This window comes from Delphinapterus leucas, chromosome 19 (genome assembly GCF_059928025.1).
Source record: "Delphinapterus leucas isolate spDelLeu-1000000601 "Yukka" chromosome 19, BTC_Dleu_Yukka2, whole genome shotgun sequence".
NCBI lineage: Eukaryota > Metazoa > Chordata > Mammalia > Artiodactyla > Monodontidae > Delphinapterus > Delphinapterus leucas.
The window spans coordinates 67153066-67170433 of NC_143147.1; the positions used below are offsets into that span (position 1 = coordinate 67153066).

General features: G+C 36.9%; 1 protein-coding gene across 1 annotated transcript in view; it reads right to left on the reverse strand.

The window, feature by feature from the left end:
* KCNJ2 (potassium inwardly rectifying channel subfamily J member 2) overlaps positions 1-17368 on the reverse strand; it is a 404418-nt gene that overhangs the window by 59597 nt on the left and 327453 nt on the right. Inside the window, exon 3 of the transcript XR_016389076.1 lies at positions 1-17368. This exon is cut by the window's left edge and continues 59597 nt beyond it; it is cut by the window's right edge and continues 19487 nt beyond it. The gene's annotated coding sequence lies outside the window, so the exon portion shown is untranslated.

Sequence of the window (17368 nt, forward strand, 5' to 3'; positions counted from 1 at the left end):
ATATTAACCAGGCATGTTTGTGCCCTTGTGCCTTTGGCTCGTAGCTGCTGCGGAAAGGCCATAGGCTTTTAATTTGATGTGCTAAGTGTTTGGTGCTGCTTGGTGGCTCTGTCCGCAGTGAAGTGACTGTTTCCATAGAAACAGGGACATGTGCAGGGATGGCTTCAAGTGAATGGGGCTCAGGTTCTACCTGCTAAATGGGAATAACCTTCAGCTCAGGCCCTGACCTTGAGCCTGGAGCAAGATGGCTTCTGAGAACATCCAGGCCACGTAGATGGTGTCGGTAAAGTCATGGCAGCCTCATCGGTGGCCTCAGCAGATGCCGGCCACACAGGTGGTCTCCAAGCAAAGATGCAGGTTGTGTGTGGGCCTCAGCTGAGACATCCACATGCACTCGGCAGGTGCAGGAAGCCTCAGCATCAAACTCCTGGAGCTTACCTAGGAGTATAGCTTGTTCTGAGCGAATATCAGCCATAAGGAAAAAGCGAGCATTCTGTGTACAAGCTTTTGAAATATTAGGAGGTTGAGCCACGATTTTGGTGCCACACTGAGTTCTGTGTACATCAGTAAGATTTAACTCTTTCAAGTGTAAATGCTAGGTCTAAGTAGGCAGTTCTAGGTCAGCCAAAAAAGAAAATGAGAAAGAACCAGCCTTGCATTCCTGTGGATTTTTTCCACTGGCTCCATAATCACCTCCAACATGGGTCCTTAAGTGGGGTCTGATTTAGGGAAGAAATTTTCCCTAGAAGGCAGGTACCTTGGACCCAAGCAACTCAGGGACAGGAAGCAGTGCAAAGAGGCACTTTGATACAGAACTGAAAACACAACGCCTGCGCTCAGAAGGATATGGCTATAGAGGTAAACCCGGAGCTGCAGAGCCATGAGCCTCAAGGGGTAAATGGAAATGAACAGGTTTTGAATACACGGATACAAAAGAGGAAAAGACACAAAAGAGCTGAGAGTGAAGGTTTAATTTGGCAAGAAAGCAGTGACTCCTAAGAGACTGAAGAGTGAGTTTTTCCTCCCAGGTATAGCAGGTGAGTAGTGCCCAAAGTAACCATCTGGAACACCAGGAGTTTACTCTCAACTGAGCAAGTTTGCAGATTACAGACTGTAGACAAGTGGTCTGAACTGAAAGCCGTTCCAGTGATGGGAAGACCGAGATGCTCTCCATTTGCTCAGGTAAGAATGGGTATCTTCTACAGCTTCTTAGCAATACTAAGTTCTGAAACTATACTATTTCCTGGGATAAATCTCTAGTAGTTGAGAACAATCTTGTTTTCTTAATTTGTTGGTGATAACCACGGGGGGTTATTTCTATTGGAATCTCTCCAGAAAGGTCACGGGCATCAGAGTCTACGTGTTGAACTAATCTAACTTCTAAAATCCTAAAGAAACTACCCCCATTCCTGAGAAAAAAACATCCGGGCTGCAGCTGCCGACTGAAAAGTAACTCTAGGTTGGCATCAGGTGCCCTTTAACTAAGTCTAAGTGAAATAAAAGGCAGGGTTGGATGCATTTTAGAATATACGATATTTTCTTTGATCTTTGATTTGCGAAGGGAAGAGAACGTGCTGGAGGGTTAGTTTTTTTGGATGCTAATATATTGTAATATATGATTTTTTCTTTGATCTTTGATTTGCGAAGGGAAGAGAACGTGCTGGAGGGTTAGTTTTTTTGGATGCTAATATATTGTACATAAGCTACAAACTTGAACTCACAAGGCGTACACTATTTGAATTAACTCCCTCCTGGAATCTGCAGTTTGGAGGAATTTTATTATTGAATCATAAGGTTGTCATTTAATCTTTTTGCAGTGCCCTGATAAACTCCATTGGGTCATATGGCTGGACATAGTGCAAGAGGAGAAATAGAACAGGGTGTGAATTTCCAGCCTTGGGTAGAATGTAGTCTTAGAGTCCATTTACTTAGTAATCTATTCTGACCTATTTCAGAGCCTCCTGTGAGGAAAATGTGAACGGCTCACATGTGGGTCTAGGAGGCGATCCAAAGGAGGTATGGCTGGTACCGGACGAGCCCATGAAATTGAAGACAAGACGGTCCTCCAAAATTGAGGTGGTGGTTGCTTCCCTGATTGACAATAATAATGTCTGAGCACAATGGGTTATGACCTCAGAAACCTGGAGGAACTGTTCTTTCCAGCTTTAGAAATTTCCCCTAATGTGAACACTTCTGATCCTTTCTAACCTTTAATCACTATTCCACCAGAAGAGATGAAATGATTTATCAGATCGGTAACATCAAGGAGAATAAATTGGTCATACTGATGTCAGGTCTTCTTTTCCTTCATTTTTTCTCTTCCCTTGCCCCCAGGAAGTGAAGTTCCTCCGTGCGTCAGGTCTAATCTGGGTGGTCTTGGCCTCACAGGTCCAGTCTGGCACGGACAGGGTGGTTATATGTTTCATTCTGAGATTCACTTAGTAGGTCTATTTGACTCTGACACCCTTAAGCTTTATCATTAATGCAAGTGATCATTTGGACTCCATCTGCCACTTCTTTGCAATATTTTCTCAGAATTTGGGTTGGGAAGAGGGGTGCTAGGTATTAAGCCTGTCAAATTCCCTGGCAACTAACATGAATTCTGATTTGCAGATAAGAAGACTGGGTCTTTGTGAGAGAGACACGCTAACCAAGTTCAGGTCATTAACAAAGGAAGGAAGCCAATACTTGAGGCAATGTCTGGCTGGTCCTATCACCTGAAATTTAGCTACGTTGCTGATTTATTTGTTATTCGTTTGCTCCTAGCTTGAATACATACTCTATTTCCTGTGCTTAATGAAATCGTTCTCTTTCAATTGATTCAACATTTATTTGGTAACAAACAGAAATAGGATGAGCAGGAATCTCAGAATCCTTTGCCCTTTTGAGATAATATTAACCCAAAAAGAGAATGAGAAAGGGAGGGTGGGGAAAAGGAGAGAAGAACAAGAGAAAAAGCTGGGGGTGAGCGGGAGAGGATATTTGGGAGGTCTTATTGCCCATGTGGATCCATGCTCCTAACTCTCCACGGTGAAGAAGTGACAGTGAGAAATGTGAGAATCGTGCCCCAAATAATCCCATGGTAGAGGTGGGCAAAATAAGGTGCTCGCTTACGTAGGTACATATGTTAGTAATATTTATTTATATTTACGTATAGCCATCAATTAAGAAATAATCTATGATATCTCTGGTACTTACAGCCTTTTTAAAGGGCACTTCTTTATGGCACACATATGCCATCATGCATTGAATAGGCTGCGCAAAAATGTTCAAACTCAGCACAAGATTGACCTAAATCAAAGAAAAGGAAAAACTCATGGAGCTGCTGGCACCAGATACCCCATTAGAAGTCAATTAACTAAAAACCACCAGGAATCGGATAGGGATTTTTCTTTACTCTCGACACAGCAGAGTGATTTCACTAGAGAGAAACGCCAAGAACCATCCTTCCAGAATAATTAGTATAGTAGTTAAGTATTCCTGTGGCCTTAGGACTGACATTGAAGGGAGAGAGAAAAAGCCAGAATTATAGCCTCCATAAAGGGACTTAGAAAGGAGGTCTGTGGAAGACAGAAAGGCCGGAATGAAACTGCCCTGTAAGATACCAAGTTCCTTGTGTGCATACTTACTTTCTAAAATTCTGTATCTCTCTGGTTTAAATATGTGTGGGTTTTTAAGAAACATTATAGGGAGTGCAAGAGGGTTTCAGTGAGATGCTCTATTTGAAAATTTCTTAAAGGTTTTTGAACATCCACAGCCAATAAGTGATGAGACAGTCCAAAAGAGCACAATAAAACCAATCTAAGCCAGTAATAATATCCATCTATTGCTTTTGTCTACAATGTGTTTATTGAAAAATAGAAAATTTGGTCAAAAGTTTCTCTGAATTTTCTTGGTTGATCTATCATAACACACCTACCTCTATCTATATTTGTATCTAGATTATATATCTATCTAGATATATAAACATATAAAAGTATGTATTTGTAAAATAAATATTAAAATATATAGATAGAAATACTAAAAATAGACACTAAAAATAGACACTAAAAATAAATAAAATCCTTGATATACAGGAATACCAAGGATTTTACTTATTTCTAGTGTCTTTGTCCCAGCTCTTAGAAGATAACCCATATTCACAGCTAGCAAATCTCCTTTGTGCTAAAGAATAACTCTGGCCCAAATTATTTGTCATTTGAATTATTTAAGCATCTCACAGGGAGAATGTGTTACAAGTATATTTCGTATTTGTCCACTGCTACTTATTACAAGAGCCCTCAGCCATGATTAAACTGTAAGATTTTGCTGGCCCCGGCTCCAAGAAAGGGAATGCTGAGAGCGAGCCATTCTCTCCCTGTTGTTTCTTCTTGTGTTTACGGGGATGCTCAACCCATGTTTGGAGGAAAAAGGCGTTCCTTAGATAAATATATTCCTGCAGCCCTTTTTTTCCTAGCTTAATCCTACTTTGGAAGAAAAGGTTCTTGCTTAATAGCACCAACACTTTTGTAAGAGGAAAGGGGTCTTCCAGAAAACTGGATTTAGTCAGACTAGAACAAGGGGCAGTGTTGGAAGTAACAAACACATTTTAATTGCTCAATGTGTGGGCTCTAATACCAAATTTACTGGCTTCTAATCTCAGAACTCATCATTACCATAGACAAGGGACCCTGTCAATGCTTGGTTTTCCCATTCAAAAATCTTAATTACAATAATACTTATTCATATGTTTGATTGGGGGATTAAATAAGACATAGGTCCAAGGCAGTTCCAAAAGTACCTAGAATAAAACATGTGCTCAGGGTGCGTTTACTGTTTTTGGTATAAAAATAAACATTAACTTGCAAACATATACTATAGAGAAAATAAATATAAGACGTTTTCAATATAATCTGGACTTTGAAACTCTGAACATTTGAATGAATGGAGAAAATTCTTTTTCTTTGGATATTTTTAAAGAGGTAGACGATGATTCATTTTAGTTCAATCTCTCTGCTTTCATCTATGCCAAGTGGTATGTAATAGTTCCAAACTTCATTCTTAGGCAAGCCTGGTCCTTGCCCTGGCACGTACTGCTAATCAAACAGCTGATTGGGGGCACAAATAAAATCCCAGTCCCAGAGATAAAATAGATTTTGAAACAGTACCTCATTGAGGAGCACGTTATCATTGATCTATTCGTTACAAAACAGTGCTTCCTATTCCCTTCCTAACAGAAAGGACAGTACAATCGAGTATTGCTCTCAGCTGTTGGTTTGTTGTTTTTTTAATGAAGTTTGAAAAAATGTTCAGGCTATCCTAGCAAAAGTTGAGTAGACATCTAAATTTATCATAATATTTTGCAGGCTCAGGAAGATTAAAATATAAAATGGGCTCACATCAGGAAAATGCATAAACATGCCGACTGTGGAAGTTCAGGAAAGGAAAAGTCGAAGAGTTCTTTTTTTATATCTACATTGTTATTACAGACTGTTAGGTTAACAAGTGCATTCATTAACTCATCTCACATGCCTCGTAGTATCTTATTACTTGTCACTTTAAATTATTTTGGTCCTACTTTTATGTTAAGCATCCTGCTTTACATTGGGTTTAATTTTCATAAACAATAAGTGACTCTGAACAGTAGAACCCAGGCTCTTTTTCTTGTGGTACCAGTGGCTCCAATAATAACAAAGAGCTCCTTCAAAAGATAGCACGAGGCTCATAAGTGTGAGTCGAACACATTCCAGGTGCCGACTGGAAGATCCTGTTTCCCTGACTATTCAGGCTCCAGTGGAACTCATTCTACGGAATACTGGAGGGATGGAGCTTAAAAAAAATGGAGAGACCCCTTGCTGTCCCAAGGGACCTCCTTTTTCTCCTCTGTAAAGAGAACAGAATATTTCAAGGATTCTTTGAAAACCTGTAGTTCTGGAGATGTTAAAGTGTACTTACAAATCAGGAGAAATTTGCAGCCACTAAGGCACATGATGGGGCGGAAGACAGCAGGGTGTTTAGAGCAAGATAAGTTTGAATTCACGTCCAAGCCAACCACTGATTGGCTGAGTGACCTGTCCAGGCTTTTGTTCAACTGAAAAATGGAGATGTTTGTAGGTTTGCTGTAAGCAAGGCATATGAAGTTCCTAACAGAATGCTAATACATGTCAGTGGTTCCATAAATACTGGTTTTCAACCTCTTCTCCCATTATGTTACAAGGGGAAGAAAAAAAATTATGAATGAAAGATTTGCTTAGTCACGCATTCTTCTCATTGCTAGAGGCTTCTGGAACAGCTTACACATTTTCCGTGACCTCAGAAGAGAAGTGACAAAGAAGCTGAAGACTCAGAAAGAACTCCAAGTGAGCCGGTATTTTAAAGACGGGCAAGAAACACTGTATTATTGTAGTTAATAAAGAAGCAATTTTAAAAGCATCTATATACACAGCATCTTCCAAATCCTGCCAGCTGACTGGCATGGGGGAAGGTTACTCGGCCTCAGTGTGGTACAGAATTTGTAAATGCTTCTGCAAGTGGTGAAGAGAGATTTTTAATGAGGATATTAAATAGAGAAGAGGGGGGGAAATATGGCATTCACGGAACTTCTGTTGAAAATGACTTTAATTTTCTTTATATGTTCTCTTTTTCACAGATATTTCAAAAGTTAATTAAAACGTCACCACATTCTTTTAACATGTTAAACTATTCAAAAGTCAGAATTCTTGCACTTCAAGTAAATGAAGTTTTGGTACCTTGAGTTTAAAATCAGGCTTTCTGGCACATGTATAAAAAATGCACTTGGCACTTGCAAACTTAAAATTTGTTCTTTTCTATCACGATTTGTCTCTTTCTTCCCTGCAGTGAGGGGTTGTTTCTGGCATTAGTTTAACTGACACTGAAAAGGTCAGCAACTGAGTATTTGTTCCTACAAAAAAAATACAAGATAGTTAAAGGAGACAAATGTGTCTACTGTGAAGTTTAATTGTTATTTAGATTGTAATGAATAGTTAATGATGTCTTTTCAGCTTACTGGGATATTTTTATGTTCTTGATAGGATAAGAAATAATATTTCATTTAAAGTGTAAAACAAACCATCAGTTTGTTAAACCTCTATATTATCATAAATTAATAAACTCTCATTGGATAAAGATCTTCAAAAATGCTCATTTTATAATAGGCAAGATTTTCCCAAGTGTTCTAATGGTTTCTAAAGCTATTAATAAATGTTTGGTAAGGAAGAGATTCCATGGTCTAATAACTTTGAGAAATACTTGACTTAGATGAATAAATGTATTTTCAGGACTTACAAGAAACTTTAATCTGCTAATATACATTGTGATTCTCTAAGTATCAGATACAGTATGTGGTGTTTCCTAAACTTCTTTGATAATGAAAGTACCTTGGACTGACTGAGCCTTCCACAGAGTTAGTGCTCTACAGAACACACTCTGGAAAAGACTCTCAGTCTCTAATTTAAACATCATCTAACACATCAAAAATATAACCTCTTCCTTGAGTTGATTCTAAAGAATTAGAACACCACTTGCGATCATCAGGGAATGATAGATTTAAATTAATCTCAAAAGGGTAACATCAGATCATAAAACTCACTTGCACTGGGCACTCCTCTAAGAAAAAAAGTCACGCCTCATTAGATCAGACAACCAAGGATTTAGAAATTAATCACCGTAATTTTCCATGTTAAAAGGTAAAGAAAAAATATATAAATATGTGAATAGATACAGAGAAAGCATTTGATAAAATTCAACATTCACTCACACAAAAACTTGTAGCAAAGTAGAAATAGAAGGGAACTTCCATAAATAAACCATATATGCTTAGACAGATTAACTTTGAGTGGGACCCAGGTATTGGTGACTATTATATTGTAGGTTAAAATGACTACATAATTATGTTATTTTATCAAATGAGAGAATGAAGTTGGATATTAAATACAATCAATTTATTTTCCAAAACTCAAATATTTTATGATAGAAATCTCATCATTTATAGTGAAAAAATATAAATAAAATATTACCACAAATTCCACCATCTATTTGTTAATACTTTGCTTATATAGACATATATCTGATATAGTTATAGGCATATAGAAATTATGTAGCGTGTGTATACATATATATACATAAGCATGTTTACATGAAATTATACATGCACACTTATGTACACATATACATATATCAAATTATTGAAATAATATTTCACACTTGGTATTTATTTAGCTTAAAATATATCTCTGTAAGATTCACTGTAAATAAGCTTTTTGAGACCACAGTGTTTTACTGGTTACATAGAGCCCATCGTATAGAGGCACTATAGCAGGTTTAAGTAATTACCAGGGTTTGACATCTAGTTTGTTTCGAGTTTTTTACTATTACAAAAAATGACAGAATTAAAACTGAATTAAAGAATAAGTCCTTGATACATTTTTCAAATCTACCCTCTAGAAACTGGAATGCCATATAGTTGCCTCAATAATTTTATTTTTCCCAAGAACTTGGTTATGTAATATCTGACTTTAATCTGGAATTGTGACAACCTGAAAAAATAAGAAGCGCTGATATCTTCAAGTTAATTTTTACAGATTTTTTTTTTTTTTTTTACTAATAGCTGGAAAGGCTTGGCTCTTCCTACTTGATAAATAGCAAGGCAGGAACTTAAGCTCATAATAAGAAACCCAAATAAGAGATTTCATTCCACTAGTCAATAGCATAGCGCATTTTTTTCCAAGGGTCTAATTCAGGAAAAAAGAAAAGAAAAAAAACCGCTGTGCTTACTAATTAGCTTTATTTTTAAAAAGACATTAAAATAGTTTGATTTAATCCATGATAAAATAACATTCTCATAGTTTAGAATAACTAGGGAAATGTAAATGAGAAAATGGCCACGGCTTTTTAGTCACAGATTATCTGTAGGATGGTACTCTTGATGTAGAGACAATGGGATATACATGGGTTAGTACATATATATATATATATATATATATATATATATATATATATTCCTGGTTCCGTCTGCTCAGAGGACCTAGAAATACTAATGAAACCTCAGGAGTAATGAACACACCTAGCACCAAGATATTGTTTTCTAAATTCCATTCTCCCCTAAAAGGAACCAGGTTCTTTTTAAGACTTCAGGACTGAGACAGGGAAAAATATCAATACAAGATGAATATGAACTATTTCGTGGAGCTGGAGAGTAAAGAAGTGCTCAAAAAAGAATGCGAGCATTTGAATCAGCCAAAACACGGAATAAAAAGTCAAATCCTCCAAAAAGTTTTCTCTTCTACATCCTATTCACTTGAAAATGTTTATATGTTAACAAAAATGTGAATTTGGCTGGTTTTATCTGTTGTTTTCTGTTGAATTGGGTAGTTTTCTAGGAAAAATCTAGAGTGCTGTGTTCGTGGGGAGACTTTTAGTAGAAAAGTTACTTTCTGCCATTTTTAACACTGAGTCCTTTTCTTCCAGGTATAATATGAGACAGAACTACATACCATGTACTCAAAGGCTGAGCTGCTTTGTTTCATGAGACCTAGACCCCTACCTGCCGGGCTTACCCTGGTTTCTGCAGTGCATGAGCCTTAAGAATCTTCTGCCACTCACAAGGTTATGGCTAACGAGCTCTGAGAACCATTTATGCAGAGAAAGTTTTAGAACACAAAAATGGGAGGAGGGAGCTAAAGAGAGAATTGCTTGGCTCAGAGAGTCCTCATTTCCTTAATGGAATAATAATATGTGCTCTATCCCCTTGGGGATGATGGGAATGAGCAAATTTATGATTATAAAATATCCTGCAGTTTGAGAGTATTTTGTTTTCAAAGTCTTATTGGCAAATGCATGACCTAAAGTTGAATCTGTTGAGATCCTTTACTTCTTCTCGAGATGTGGGTGGGAGAATGAGATCAAAAGAAAAGCGGAAATGTGCAAATGAGAAAAGAGAGAGAGAGAAATTTTAACCTGGGTCTCTAGTTGCTCAAGTACAAAAATGCTTACGCTGCTTTGGGGTACAGAAATTAAGCTTGAAAATCAGAAGCTGACAGTGTTACCGGACGTGGGGTGCAGACAGAAAAGTGGCAAGGGTTTGGATCGGGTGGAAATGGAATTTGTATGTAAATTAACTGAGATATAAAAGCATACTTATATCCAAGGCAAATATTTGAAAGGGTAAGGGGGAAACTCATGAGGCATATCCAACCATGGTAGTTCAAGTCTTTAAAAGAAAATAAGGGTTCATTTAGAGCTTTCAAAATTACTTTCAGTAATGACTACGGTTACTTCCACATTATAATCCATTATAATTTAAGTGCATTGAAATTATATATTAGAATTTTCTATCTTCATTTTAAAAGTTAAGAAAGGAAACATTTGGAAAATAAAATCATCTTATTAGAAAGTAAACACACGTACATTATGGGAGCAAAATGACTAAGGTTAGTGAGTAATAAAAGTAGAATGAAAAAAAGATAGGATACGCTTAAGAAATCAGCTTTAAGCTTCAGAAGTTATTAATGAAAAATACCAGATGGAACTAAATGGACTACAAGTTCATCAAAAGACCTAAGGAACTAAGAAATGCTTTGATGTTCTCAAGGGCATTCACTTCAGTTCAGTTCTTTCCGTGGGGATTTTGAATTAACTTCCTGCAAGTTGAAGCTAGTTTTCTTGCTAAAGGAAGTGAAATTCCTTGAGAAATTTTTTTTTTTTTATGCCTTTGCTTGTCAGAGACAATTGTTCTTGGATGCTGCATCAGAGTTCTTTATATTGCAGGTATTAGTATTCTTCTCCCAAGCTAACTTTAAAAATCAGAGAAAATTTTACTTAAAGCTGAATAATCTAATGATAGTGTAGGCTTCAAGGTTGGTTTGATCCAAAGTTTACCAGGACTTGCAAATCCACTTTGCTGCCCTCCTTTTCAAGTCTGGCTTTTCTTCTAGCAAGAATTTGCTTAAATCAACAGGGAAGAAGAGAGTACTTTCATTCCAGAGACATTACAAAGTGTCCAGGCACATGGAGGAGAATAAATGCCGTGTATTTCTGTTTTTCCTTAGTGTGTTTTTCCAGATAGTGTGAAGGCAGTTCAGCGAAGAAGCCTCTGGCATTTAACTGATGGGACAAGTCAATTACCAGTCACCAAAGGAGACAATAACAAGACGTTTCCACAACATGCAGAATAGATTAGGACATGAATATTCAAGACTAAGAGGCCAGCTTCTCAAGAATTTTCACATTGTTGAAGGTGATCCAGTTTTGCTGATTCACTTGTGAATATGCTATTATCAGAAGATCTCAGGAATGCATGGCATTGAAGTTTTGGACGAGAAATGGAATACTATGAGACAGCACACCCAATTCTATTTTTTAACATTCTGTTTCATTTTATACTTAAAATAGTATATGCAACATATATGTGTGTTATGAAGCAACAGAAAAAGTGAACATGGCAAATCGACCAGTCAGTTGAATAACTGGAATACTATTGATATCATCAATACATTGGGTTTCTCCCTGTCGGATCCAATTTCTCTACCTCTGTCCCAATATAAGCTATGATTTTTCTCTCTTACGCTTGTGTACATACACACAGGCACACAGATCTGCAATAGCATAAACAATAAGCAATCTACAACTGTACCTGAATATTTTTGCACCTCATAACCAAAACGTTAGCAGATTGAAACAAATCATAAACAAAAGTATGCATACCGTACAATTCCATTTATATAAAGAGACAAATGATCAAAAGGGGCAAAAGGAATCTGTGCCGCTGGAAGTCAGGACCTTAGTTGGGTGGTGAGAAGTATGAGATGTGGAATCAGAAGACAGCAGGTGAATGAGGGCTCCTTAGAACACTGATACTATTCTGTTCCTCGGATGTGGTTTGCGTGATCTGTGCATTCCGTTGTAAAAATTCATTGCCTGTAATCTTATGAAATCAAGAATGGGCATTCTTGTCTTCTTCCTGATGTCAGAGGAAAAGTTTTCAGCTTTTCACCACTGAGTATAATGAGAGCTGTGGGCTTGTCATATATGTATGGCCTCTATTATGTACTTTATCCTATGTATATTATACTTAAAATTCTAAAAGTAAACTCAAATATCAATTTTAGAAATTAAAATCAAGAGAATGACCTGAAAAGTAGCAAGTAAAAACAAAAACAGGCTAAGACGTGGCAACAGGAGAGAAAAGATAATAAAGTCATGAAGTGTCAGGATGTTCAACATAAATGTAAGCTCTTAAAGATTAAAGTGAAATATAGACAGAGCACATGCGAAAAACCAGAAAGAATAATGGCTTTGAACCTATGAGCAGTAACATTAAGATTCTCAGAAGACAAAGCATTGATGCCTTCAAAACTGTAAAGGGGAATTCATGTCCATCATAGAATTCTATATCCAACCACAGTTATCATTGTCTTGGGTAAAATTAAGTTTTCAAACATGCAAACTCTCAAAACCTGTACTGGTCTTGGGACTTCCCTGGCGGTCCAGTGGTTAAGACTCTGCCCTTCTACTGCAGGGTGTGCGGGTTCGATCCCTGCTCGGGGAACTACGATCCCACATGCCATGTAGCATGGCCAAAAAATTAAAAATTAAAAAATAAAATTGTACTGGTCTTTCACCGTTTTTTAGAAGACTCCTGGAAAATATGCTCCACCGTAACAAAGAGACAAATCAAGGAAAATGAAGAAACGGGATCCAAAAATCAGGAGATCCTACTCAGGAGTGAGGCAAAGGGAATTCCTGGGGTGAAGACCAGACAAGAACGGGGCAGCAGGCTTGGAGCACAACCAGCCCAAATTGCAGGAGTAGGACAGAGGGTTCCAGAAGAGGGTCTTCAGGAAAAAATAATGGACCAGAAGGGTTATCTGACAGGATATAAAAGTGATTTTCAAAGTTGTTGAAGGACATGTTGAAGGATTTAGAAAAATCAATGAAATATATACACTATCAACTCCAAGAAGAAGAAGATGTGCAATTAATGTAATATGTAAGCCTCAACAGTCAGTATATTTTAGGTATACGGCTACCTCGTGGCTCCTACCCTGGTCCAGCCACCATGGTATATCACACCCATCATGCCCAAGGTCCCCTTATAGGTTGCCCTGTATCTGCCCAGGAGCCCAAACAATCTATTCTCAACAGCCTCTGTGGTCTTTTCAAAATCTGAGGCAGATAACAGTCCCAGACTCATCTTCAAGATGAAAAAGGGTTGGATTCAATAACTAAAAAGGGTAGTATATAAACATAAAACTTGGAGTTTACTTCATGTTGGAACCCAAACCCCAGGCTTCCCGAGCAAAACCTGAAACTAGCCCCGGATGCAGAGGGCAAGGAGAGACAGAAAAAAGAGGCAGGCAGTCCAGATTGGCAGGTGGTGGGTTTAAGAAGCAGGGAGCTTACATAGGAGGCTTGTGGTAGGTGCCACAAGACAAGCAGATCTCTGCATCCTACCACCAGAACCTGAAAAAGCTTATATAGAGGCTTTAACTGGGTTCCGTCTCATATTCAGGCCAGTTCATTAACACATTCATCATCTCACATAACTATTTATAATCCCTACATGGTAAGTTAGATCCCTGGAACTTACTCATCTTACAATTGAAAACTTGTACCTTGTGACAAACATACGTTCATTTCTCCCATCCTCAAGCCCCAGACAACTACTGTTCTACTCTCTGCTTCTATGAGTTTAACTTTTTTAGCTTTCACATATACGTGAGATCATGCAGTATTTCTCTGTTTGGCTCATTTCGTATGGTGTAACATTCTCCTGGTTCATCCATATTGTCAAAAATGGAAAAAAAAAATCCTTCTTTTTCATGGCTGAATAATATTTCACTGTATATATCATATTTTCTTTGTTCATTCACCCATCAATGGACATTAAGTTGTTTCTATATGTTGCCTCTTGTTAATAACCTCCTTCCAAATTCTAAGATTATATGCACACTCTTTTTTCTTCATTAAACCTGAATTTATCTTGGAGAGCACCATAATTTTCAAATGATCAATAATCGTGTATTAGATAATATTAAATATTTCTTCCCATACACACTGGTAATGAGGGATTTCTTGCATTCTTTTTTAATCATCACTCCACTTTGAGTTAATCACCAAGTTAATGTTTTTTTCCATGTATTATTTCTCAGAGCTTTTTTCCCCACTGTTATTGTTTGCTTCTTAATCTGTGTAATTATATATTGTCAGGCAATAAGACTTCTGTTATAACTTTCATGCTTTCCATTATGCTGACATTTTATCGTGTTAGAATCATTATGGATTTCTATAGGTATTGAAATTCCTCCTCATGTAGACAGATTTCCTATAACACAGTGTAAATTATTTAATTGTTATTCAATAGGGAATTATTTATTACGTACAAAATGTTCTGCCTGGCTATAATGGTAACTCATATATAATAATTACAACCTTGAATTTGGATATAAAAAAAACTAAGACGTGCTCCCTTAGCATGTAAATACAGATGTCTGATGACTCATTCTGCCACTCATGTTGGTGTTCACTGTTACGACAATAACCCTTCTGATGGTTCCATAGTGGTTCTGATCCAACATTTCATGGGAACAATTTTAGAAGGCTGTTTCCAGGAAAAGCATGAGGAAGAAGCCACAGATTTCTGGAGTTCTCTGGTTAGACAAGCTTTGTCCAGTCATCTCCTAACTAATTCTTCCTTTATAAATAATATTACTTTCAAGTAGAAAGAAATATGCTTTTTTTTTTTTTTTTTTGCCATGGACAGCAACTGCCTATGCCTTTGCAAATATATATATATATATTTAACAGTTAATGTTAAAATATAAATATATATTCCATTCCCTCTTCAATCCCTTACATTAACTATTAAAAATGAAAAAAAAAAAAGTGCTGTGCTTAATGGTCTTGTATATAGCAACACCAAGAAAGTGGACAGTTTCTCTTTTTAATACCTTATTTAATATGAATAAATCTTGAGTTTAGAAGACTGGTCAAAAAGAAGCCCACATTACATCCAATAGCTCAAACTAGCCTAGGTAGCTCTCAATCGACTCAATGAATCAAGAACTCAAATGTAAAATATATTTATTCCAGCTGTGCAAAATTACTACTCTTTAATTACAAAATAATACACCAGAAATCTGTTTTCACCCATAGCAAGTGTACCAGCAAGTTTGGCATTTTGCAGAAATGCTCTTCTAATGTGGAATCCATAAAAATTTGCATGTACATAGTGAGTTTCCTGAATAACAAAGCTGTCAGTAAGAATTTAAGAGAAATAATAAACTCTGGATGCGGGGTTGTTTTAGAAAAAGAGCTCCTTTACAGGAATAATTAACATGTATTGTTATGCCAGGCAATGCTCTAAGTCAGGACAGCAAACTGTTTCTGTAAAGGTCTAAACAGTAAATATTTTTGGTCTTGTGGATTATACAGTCTTGTTTGCAACTGCTCAACTGTCGTTGCTTTTGTAGTAGGAAATTGGCCTTATTTAATATGTAAACAAATGGACGTGGCTGTATTCCAATAAACTGTACTTACCAAAATAGATGGCAGACTAGTTCTGGCTCACGGGCTGTATTTACTGTTCCCTGTTCTAAGTGTTTTGCTCCTATAATTTTGATTTAATTGCCTTAACACCTGCCTAAGGTGAGAACTAGTTACTTATTCATAAATTAAATTTTTGTGACTAAAAAAGTGACAAATGCTTATGGTAAAATATTTGAGGAACACAGAATAGTATAAGTAAGGTGAAATTTCACCAGGTAGGTGCTATTTATTACCCTTAGTTTACACATGAAGAAACTGAGGCTCAGAGAAGCTAGGTAATCTACCCAAGTTTGTGCGGCTTGTAAAGGGGTAGAGGGCTAGAATTTGCATCCTGACTCTAGGAAGAGGTGACAGCTGATGACATAATGTCAGATAAAGGCTTGGGAATCTAACACTGTGACTTAACACATAGACAGCACGGGAAATGAGGTGGTACTTAGGAGAGAGTCGACAGGATCAGGAAACTTGATAAGATGGTACACAGCAAAGAGAACAAGAACAGAGCTGGAGATTTTAAGAGCCAATGGATAATATTGGAATCATGATAATTTAGCTCAGTTTAGATAAACCAGAACAACCAGGAAATTGTCTGGCAAAGTATCCTCTTTCTTATTTTAGTGCCTAACTGCATACTCTACAGAGAAGAAAAGAAAATACTCACTCCCCCTTCCCCCAACTAATCGGGTCATATTGGTAAGCAGACCCATTGACGATCGGGCCATAAATTGGTCCATAAATAGAATGAGATGGGAAAATTAAAGCATTATCTGCTCTATAACCACCCTGGGCAAGCCTTTTAATCCCTTCAGACCTCATAAATGAAGTGAAGGAGCTTGGGCTGAATCATCTTTGGTATCACATTCAGTTGAAAATTTTTCTGATTATAAATTTTAATGGCACTGAACTCAGATTTACCTCACATTTAAAAGAATAATTGAGATAAGACAGTTCCAGATAAGAGCCTTCCTTACGTTACTGAACAATGTCATCATTCAATACTTCACACTGTTTTGTTACTGAGCTTTAAGAAACAATGTAAAGTAATAATAATATTTTAGACATTTTTTTTCTCAAATACTATTTATCTCTTCCTTTTCTCCCTTATCTCATTCTGTGACTCCAGTTACAAATATGTTAACACATTCTAACTATGTCCTACACCTCTTAGAGTGCATTAATGTTTTTTTCTCCCACATTTTCTCTGTGCTTTGAGCTGTATACTTTGGGCATCTTCTCTGCCCAATCCATTGCTAACCCATCAGTTGAGTTCTTAGCCTCATAGTTCCTATTTTTTGTTCTAGAAAGTTGCTCTAGTTCTATTTATAGATTCAAATTTTCTGTTGAAATTCTCTGTTTTTTCCCTCTTGAGTATATTAATCATATATTATATGATTATATAAGAATTATATTAAGAATTCTTAATTATATTAAGAATTCTTAATTCTTCTCTGTTAGCCCGAAAATCTGAATCAACGGGTGCTCTGTTCAACCCTTTCTTGTTTTCTGTCTTTGATATTGGTCACATACTCCTATTATACCTAACGATTTCCAACTGTAGCCTGCTCCTTTACTGTAAAAAAGAGGCATCAGGTGATGTAACTGTCACCAGTCCCCTGTAAATGAATAGACTGGGAAGCTGATCACCTTAATCCAATAAGAGGCTATTGTGGTAAGTAGGGTTCCATTTCCCTCTGGTTCACTCTTATCCCTAAGACATGTCCCATTGAGGCTTTTAACTGAGAGCCTGGGGAAGGTGTGTTTGTATCCCCAGCACTAAGAAATAGGGAGATTTTTCACTGTGTTTTTCAGAATGTTCTGGTTTAGT